Here is a 9,396-nt window from a genome sequence, read left to right as displayed (position 1 = left end):
GGAGGGGCGCGGAGAGGCGCGGAGAGGCGCGGAGAGGCGCGGAGAGGCGCGGAGAGCGGCGCCGGCGGAGCGGGGCGCGCAGCTTCGGCCGTGCCGGGCGGGGAGCGGAGAGGCGCGGAGAGGCGCGGAGAGGCGCGGAGAGGCGCGGAGAGGCGCGGAGCTCTGCCGCTCGCCGCCGGCTCCTCCGCGCCCTTATATCCCCGGCGCGGCCGCCGCGGGAGCATGCTCAGACAGCCGCGGAGCCCACTTGCCGGGCGCTCCCCTTCCGCCCGGCGGCCCCCCCCACCGCGGGGAGCTGTGGGGGGTGTGGGGGGAGAGGGGGGCAGGGCCCGGTGCGTGGGAGGCCCCCCCCCCCCCCCCCCCCGCAACCGAGACACTCTCCGTGGAGTCTTCTCCCTGAGACGCTTCGCCCCTTCCCAGCACCACGAGCCCACCCCCGTGGGGGGGGGGGTGGTGTGTGTGTGTGTGTGTGTGTGTGTGTGATTCGGCCTCGCTCCATCCCCGGGGGGAATCGCAGCAGTCGTCCAGCTTTCTACATTTCCCCTCTTATTTATTTATTTGTTTGTTTATTTATCGGTGCCATCATTTCTGTGGCTGTCGGAGCGCACGATCGGGCTGGTCACGTCAAGCTTTCGGCAGGGATCGCCGCCGTTCAGAGCAACACACGCATGGCTCAAGGAACATCCCCCCCCCCCCCGAGGTAAGCCCCAATCTGAACACACCACGACACTAGTGACCCAGATTTAAACCACAGCCATCACCCCATGGGTGGCCCCTGACAAGAAACCGTCAGCAACAGAGGGTTAAGCTGGACTCAAGGCTCTGGGATCTCATTCCCAATTCCACCACCTCTAACGTAAACACCTGCTTCACTGTGACTCCCTTTGTTCATCCTTTTAGAAGGGATCCTAAAATTTTCCATTCCCCATACTTCTTTGATAGGATGCTCCGATCCTTGGACAAAAAACGGCGTACAAATATTACTGAGCTGAAACAAAAGCTTGTGCGTTACTGATGGCTGGGACCACGCTTTGAAGCTGTGCGGGCCAAGGAGCTGCAGTGATGGAAAAACCCCACAGCGTAAGAAAAACATACGATAGGAATAGGAAAGGAGCTAGAAGGAAGCGGAGTAAAAAAGCAGGAGGGAGGAAGAGCCTGAAATGGTTAGTCTGTCCCCTCTTCAGGGCTAATGTTAGACTATTCCCATAGATGTTCTCCCGTACAGCTTCACCCGCTCGAGGATATTTTTGAAGCTTGGTTAGGGACCGGGAAGGAAGCAGAGGTTTAGCAGCGGCTTCGGGGATCCTGGGCTGTGCTGGGGGGGGGGGGGGGGGGACACAGGGCCTCGAGGTTTGCTAAGCCATCGGTGTGCACAGAGGTGCCCGCAGGGACCTGCGCTTCCCCCGGCATCCTGTGCCCGAGCGAGCACCTCTGCAGCTAGCTTGAGTTTATCGCATTTAGCCGTAAAACTTGCTCTGAAAAAAAAACCCCAGCAGCTTACATGCAGCACGCGCGTCTGGTGCCACAGCCCAGCACACAGAAAGGGACTCGGTTTTGCGGGTGCACCGCCAAAAAGTCTCAGTTTTGTCTCTGGGTCAGACTTGGGACGGCTCCCTCCTCCTTTCAAGCTGCCTCAGCAGTGGCGATGTTTCAGGACCGGCGCTGGAAACAAACCATTGTAATTACAGCCCTGTCTCAAACGGGATAAAGCAAACCAAGAACCCAGCTTTGGGAGAGAGGGGACCAGAGGCACTTGCTCGCCTGTTTCCAGAAGGCTGGCTGCTTTGCTTCTTGCCAGCATAAAAGAAACATTAAGAGCCTTGGTTTTATGAAGCACCTGGCTGCAATCTCGTGGCTCCCTGGATCCCTAGGGCAGCTTTAGGGCCAGGTTCAGTTTGAAGCCTTTTTATTGGGAGATACAATTAGCTTAATAAGGGAACAATTTTCTGTTTGGTCAAATTGAATCATTCCAGCCTGGAGAAGGCTGTGTTCTTTACTGTTGATTTTAATGGCTAAATTTAGCCCATACAGCTCTTCATGCAGTACGACGACTTTCTCTCCGAGAGCTCCATTTACAACAGTTTTTATTGCTGACAACTTGATTCTGCAGCATGGTGAGGGCCGTACTGTTTCCTCAGCACAGCCCGCCAAGAAGATGAGCCTGCAGAGGAGTTTGGAGGGCTGAGCTTGGCTGCAGAAACAAGCTGTGGGGTGACACGGGAGCCTTGTTCTGGCAGGGCAGAAAAGCATCTCACATTCATACGAAGCGAGGTAAATTTAATCCGCTCCAGCCTAACAGCGTCCAAGGTTCTACCAAAAAAAGGCCGGTTGACTTGATATCTGAAATGCAACACATGCATCCCCAGCCCAAACTGGTTTCGTACAGAAAGTTCGGTATGAGGGCAAACTAGTTTCGCTTCAGGTAGAGCAAACTTTTAATCCCCTCACGATTCTGATGATAACATGCTCTGGGAGATTTCAGTGCTGAGTTGGAGCAACATCACCATGGTAATAACCGGGAGGCCTTAAGATTTTATTTGAGACAATTCAGAAAAAATATCCTGTGACATAATCCCCCAAGTTAGGTCTGCAATGCGCTAATGTAAAAACTATATTTACTCCAGTGGTTTAAATCATCGCTTTAATCTCGGTTGCTCCCGGTATTGAAATGTGACCTCATGGTATAGATTACAAAAACTCTCTGCCGTGTGGATCATCAGAGCAGATTTCTTTCCTGCATAGTACCGGGCTGAAGTCACATCGTACGGCCAGGGTGCTGCAGAGAGGCTGGGGGAACCCGTGCCCAGGGCTGGGAACGTTTCAAATGCTGCAGGTTTTACATAAAAATATCCACTCGACAGCTGTGGGGCCTTGGGAAGTTAAGAACACCGGTTTTGTAGGAGAAGGAACGACTAACACTGCTGAGACAGCACCACGGAAATTAGTTATGTCATCAGGTCACTTGTTTAACAGTGCGGTTACAGGAAATACACACATAGCCCCGTAATTATTTTTCCTCTTGCTGGCTACCAGATTGAATGCCACAGAAAGAAGGAAACAGTAAGAGGAGGAGAGGAAATATCTGCCTCTTCCTGAAGAAACTCTGGAAAGGCCAGGGCTTCCACAGAAACCACCTGTAGTTAGGCAATCCCAGCGCAGGTACCCTGAGCACCGTGCCCCGAAACGGAGCAGTGTGGGATAAGCTGCTTCCCAGCAGGATGCCTCAACCCATCCCCAGCAGGTGGGTTTCAAATCTCCCCTCAAAACATGCTCGAGAGTAAACCTGCCTCTTGCCGTCCTGCCAGGTGGCATTTCCAGTCACGCTTCTGTCCTGGGGCAGCCACCACACAGCGCCTCGGTGTGCACATCCCTACGCCTGCTCCGCGAAATACTTGCCGTGAGGAAATGGGAAGGAGTTGTGGTTCCTTCTCCACTGTAGTTCACACCCTGAATTTTTAAAATGAGTAATAAAAACATTCCGCTAACTGCAACCTAACAGACACAGGCTTAGAAATAGGAAAGGACAAAATAAACAAACAGGCAGTCGATACAAACTACTTCTGGAAGCAGAAGGTAAGTCTTCTCATCTTTATATAAAGATGCACACATGCACATTTGATTTAAACTTGAAATTGTACCTTTCTGACGGGGGAACCTAAGTTACTCAACAAGGCCCAACCGAAACCCACTCTGAGTCTGCTGCCTGGAGAAAAGCAAACTGTTGTTTCTTTCTAGCTATCAGAACAAAACAGCAGCACCACCAAGTGCAGCTTAACTCAGCGGCCAAGCCACTCTCAAGCGCATGTCAATGCATTTACACCAGGGAACTGTTTGACTAATTCCCTGCAAGGGCTAGGCACTCAAGGTTGCCATATCCCTTTCCTTCCGTATTTGACTGGATATCCTTTATCTTCCTTTCCAGTGTTTCTAGCCAGGACTTCAGCAGCCTTTTAACATTTTCTTCTGTTTAAAAAGAAAAAATAAAAGCAAAGCCAGCCCCAGCAGCGGACAGCCTGAGGGTAATCGTACAGTAAGGATCACACACCCGCATGCTCACAGTCGGGCAGCCAACAGAGCAACGCGCAGCCAGCATTTTAAATGCCTGACGTGTCCCTGGAAATATTTTCCTAAAGACAGATCCCTCACGTTCCCTGGACCATGCCGAGGGGCATCCCACCTGGCAGCACTTGGGGGGCAGCTGCAGAATAAGCACTTCTCCCCTCTGCAGCAGGCAGGTATTGGGAAAGATTTAGCTGCAGGACTGGAAATCTCTGTAGGCAAGAGAAAATTGGGCTTGTTCTGCAGCACACGCCAACCTATGCAGGCCAGGGCTCTCCATGCCCCAAGCCCTGCAATTTTTGTCCCCAGCAATCATCCTCCCTCATCCCTCACATGAGCCAAAGGGAGAAGCCTCAGGCATTAAGGCATGAGGAAACTCCCCTATGGCACTTACCATACCTTGGAGGGCAGATACATTCATCAAGGCACCAGTAAGCAGCACTGGGAGGCTCAGGTCCATGCTGGGGTGTTTGCAGACAGCTTATGAAAAATTATTTCTATGTGCCCGTCCCACGAGGAAGCTCTTGCTGATGTACCAGGGAGTTGCTAGGATGGGCAAGTTCTCTGAGGGATGCTTCAAACTGGATGTGTTCAGTGCATTAATTGTAAGTGCATGGAAGGATTTTTACATCTACACAGGCAACCTGCTGCAGAAATGGTGCCACCTTGCCACTTACTGAGGTTTTAAGATACTTCCTGAGACAAAATAACTTCTTAAGAGAAGAACTTTGTCTCATTTTCATATGTCTCAATTTTATGGGTAAGTTGGCCGTTTTAGCTGAAAAATTTCTCTCCAGGTCAACCTAAAGTAATGAGTATGGGAAACTCAGCCGAGTTGTTGATTCCTGACCTTTTGTTTTGTTTTTGTTTTTTTTTTTTACAGAGAACATCATCCCACGATCCTCCCTTCCTCAGCCCACCCCTGAAACCTGTCTCCTCCTCTTCCTCACCCCCCAACCTGCGGCTCCTCCTCCCTCTTCCTCAGTCACGGCCGCTGCAGTTCAAGCAAGACGGGTGTGGGCCCAGGCCCAGCAGTGCTCCCCGTCCCCGACGGCACCTCCCGCTACCTGGGCATCGACCTGCAAGAGAAGATCGCTACACAGCATTAGCCAAACAAAGCCTGAGTATCGTTACTTCCATTATCTGGGTAATCTATACGTGTAGTTACACGATGTAAATTGGCGCCATGCTGTGTCAGTCATTTCAGGCCTAGCGAGTCATTTCAGGCCTAGCGAGTCATTTCAGGCCTAGCGGGTCATTTCAGGCCTAGCGGGTCATTTCAGGCCCAGCGGGTCATTTCAGGCCCAGCGTGCGGGAGATGTAAACCTGCCGCGGGTTTTCACTGCGACGTGAGTCACCGAAGCCCACGTTTCAGCTTCCCGGCGTGAGCAGCACAGTTGTAACTTGGCCAAGGGCAGCCAGTGAAAAATGAAGACTGTAAAAACCAGAGTCAGGTTTGGTAGGGAGGATGAGTGGAAACAAGGAACCCTCAGCAGCAGAGGAGCCAGGAGGAAGAGCGGGGCCGCGCAGGCTGGCCAAGAGCAGAGCCAAAGCTGGAGGAACGAGAGCGAGGGGCAGTCTGGGGTCGGTGGCAAGGATGGAAAACCCAGCATGGGGCCACGGGGCACGCTGCCTACAGGGTGCACGGCCTCAGCTCCCTCCCGACCTCGCTTCTCGGCATGGAGCCCTGGGAGCCGGCCCGTCCCCCTTCCCACGCAGCAGCCAGCGCTGCGAGGTGAGGACATCCCTGCGGCAGGACAAACGCCCAGTGACAGACACCCGGCACCACTTGTGAGGGGCTCGTGATACAACATAGTGAATACAAAGTACGTGCAGACAAAGCTCCTACCTCCTCACATATCTCACCTCCACTCTTGCCTGACTTCTTAGGAGCTGCAATAAATCCCGTAAAGCTTCAGCCTGCTGCCATTAGGACAGAGTACTGACTCAAATGTATGAACGCTTTAATGCTCCTCACAGAAATACGTTAGTCTCTATACTGAATGGTTTTAATTGTAAAATGATAGCTGAAGTGAGAAGACAGCGTTTCAGGAGCACGTCACAGGATAACAGCATTTGGCTGTCACCGCACAACTAATAATAAATGTAGTAACAAAACTCGTTGTTTTCAGAGAGTGCTGCAAAATGTTCCCTGACAGAAACCGCTACATTAAATTTCCCTTGTTTGGCCTGACGGGCGTCAGAAGGAATGGCAGCTTTTCCCAGCACTGTTACTGACGTATCAGGACACGGCGATGGGAGGATATGAAATAAAAGTGCTGCTTAGACAACTGCCGACCAGTGATTGCAGAAAACCCAGCTGCCTAAAGAATGAAACTGTGCTTTTAACAAATTAAAGAGACTGACTGCTTTGACAATTCCTGCTGGTACAAGTTGCTGCCACTTGGAGTACAATTAACCTCTAACCTCCCATGGCTATAAGTGTTACTATGTCTAGTTGTTACTGTGATCCTATCAATTAAGCAGCGCAGAAATTAGGATTTCTACTTCAACAATACCTTTTGCAATTAATAAAACACATCCTGCCTCAGGTTCAAAACCTTGAAAAAAATGTTTTGCCCAACCAAATAAATTAAAAAAAAAAATACCAGAACCTGATGTGCCAGCCCCAGGAGCAGAAATGCTGTGGGCAGGGGAGCGAGGCGAGGAGGATTGCCCCGCTCCTCCCCCATGGAACCCGTAGCTCTGAGCACAGGATGCCCGTCTGTACCCAACTGCTGATTTTTGCAAGAGCTGAAGAATTATTGCTGAGACTCTTCCTATCCTCTCTCGGATTTGGACAAAACTGACCACGAACCTCAAAATGAGCAAGGGAGGGCAGATCAGCAGACAGCATGGCCACAAAGGCTCTGGCTGCTTTGGAGTTTGGGCAAAAGGAAAACCTATGTGGGTCGAGACTAAAAATCTTAAATTGGTGCCACAAATAGCATCTTAGCGCTTCTGAAGGATTTAATCTTCCACTTTCTTCTGCATCTAAAACCACTGAAGAACATCCAAGTATTTCAGCAGAATAAATTTCCTTTTTTCCTCTCTTTTTAAGCCTATTTGTAAGTAATCACAAAGAAATTAACTGTAGTCTAGAGGTTAAAACAGAAGTTTCTTGACAATGAACTATCACACTTCAAGTAACCAAATCTTGCAGGCTGTTTTTTACTCAGTCTCTAAACCTTTTTGGGGACTTTAGACAAAAATTACTACAGCCACCTCAGTAAATATGTGACAGTGTTTCCAGCAACTGAAGCCCTGCCTTTTGGAGGGGATCCAGCATGGCACTAATGCTGACAAGCAGAAAGAGAAGCGTAACCCCATCCCTGTCAGATGAAAGCCCCTACCGCCTAAAGCCGAGGAACGATTTTTGTAACTCCGGGTAGAAGTTTTTCTAAGATAAAATAGAGCCACTTTGGTCTCTGCAAGGGAAGTGAAGCCAGGAGTTAATTGATGAGGTGACCAAAAGACTGATCAGTGCAAAATACAGGGATGTTACAGAGAAGCAGCCGATGCTCAGGCCATTTTATCCTACCCGTGGCTGCTGCAGCCCCAACACGCTGTGTCCTGTGTCCAGCCCGCGGTGCCTTGCTCCATCGCTCTCCTTGCCTGGGGGCCTGTGAGGATTTCTTCAGGCTGGTTTGTCAGCCCATCTCAGGGAAGCAACCTCTTCTCTGGCACGAGCTGCGACAGCTTCATGGCCGCTGGGGAAGCGCAGATATTGGCAAATTTTGCCTTTACACAGTGCCAGACACCTTCCTCCCGACGTGCCCGCTGCCTGCCCTTCCCTGTGCAGCGGTGGGCGGGTGGGTACCGGTGCTGCATCCCGGCCATGTAACCCAGGGAGCCCGCAGCCACCCACCCCTTCCCAACAGAAAACGCCACCAGGCAATTTTAAATCCCTCTTCCATCACCCCCACTTGTTTCCCCCCAAAGAATTGAGGAGCCTGAATCTTGTCGCCCCCCTCATTTCCAAGCCCCGCCAGCTATTTCAAGCTAAAGGCATGCCACACCAGCTGGGCAGGCTGCCTCCTCCTCGGCACACACAGAAACCCATCGCGGATCTGCCTCCAGAAAGCAGGACGCGGGGAGGGAGGGATACTGGGAACCATGGAAGTTCTGCAGCCTAGCAAACCGGGCACCAAGCTGGGACTCCGGGTCGTATGCCCAGGCCAGCACGCCCAACAGAAAGTCATGTCTCTGTTCGCTCCCACTTCATCTTTTGCTCTTCAGTGCAAGAAGTCCTCCTGCAGCCCTCCCTAACGATGACAAGGACACGACGGGCAGTGACAAGTCACAGCCACAAGTCCCCTGTCCCACCCAATGCTGGGGCTCTTTCTAGCCTGTGGGTTCTTCCAAGTGGCCTGTTTTCTGCTCTTTTTTGCTCGAAGGGATGATGCTCGGGCAGCTTACCTGCCAAGGTGAGCCACGGCAGGGCTGCACGGCAGCGTGCCCTGGCATGAAGGGCATTGCTGGGAACACGTGCCCAGGGGCAGAGGACTGCCCCAGTAACTCGAAGATCAGCTGTAACGCCAACCCACTCCTCAGCGTGGATCTCTGTGGTGTCTCCACCGTGGGACTAGTGAGACAGAATGAATAACACCCTCCTCTGAACGGCGAAGCAGCCGCACACGCAGCTATAGGCAGAAACAACTTTCAGTCAAGCATCATTCTGGACCCAATGAGCATTGTGTGTCTGGATGATCCCCTGTGAAGACTCTGCTCTAAGAACTTATCAAACGATGGGGACCACACAACAGACCACCTCGCTCCTTGTTCTGCTTAAAATTCTTCAGTAGGGTCCCTGCTTTCTTTACCTAAAACAAGGCCTCCCAGCTCTCCTAGGACGTGCCTTCCCAGCGTGAGCCGCCAAAGACCTGCCACCCAAGCTGTTCTTCGAGGGAGCTTGTAATGACCCTGCAAAGCCATACTCAACGTTACGCAGAAGAAGGATGAGGTAAAGCAAATAGGACAAGAGGGGAGAAAACACACGCCTGTTATCGTACCAAGGGGATGGCCCTCTGGGAAGGGCCAGTGCTCCTACAGGCAACCACCGCTGAGCCCCTATATGACCCTCACAAGTCACTCTCCGGCACGCCAAGAAGAGATGATACCTGCAAGATCTCAGCAGAAGTTAGGCGCGGGGAGGACAGGTCAGTGAGCTCCAATTTAAACAAATAGCCCCAGTTGCTATGGAAACCTCAAGGATGGAAAAGAAGCACTTTGAAAACAAAACGTAGTGAAGCAGATTTCATATCCACTCTGAAACGGTTTATGACCAGAAAAGGCAAAGTGGGTGTTAAATGCTTTTTAGCTAAGTCAATAGGAACA

The sequence above is a fragment of the Tyto alba genome, unplaced genomic scaffold (assembly GCF_018691265.1).
Source record: "Tyto alba isolate M040663 unplaced genomic scaffold, T.alba_DEE_v4.0 Super-Scaffold_18, whole genome shotgun sequence".
In the NCBI taxonomy this organism is placed as follows: domain Eukaryota; kingdom Metazoa; phylum Chordata; class Aves; order Strigiformes; family Tytonidae; genus Tyto; species Tyto alba.
Note: the sequence above shows the minus strand (reverse complement) of the source record.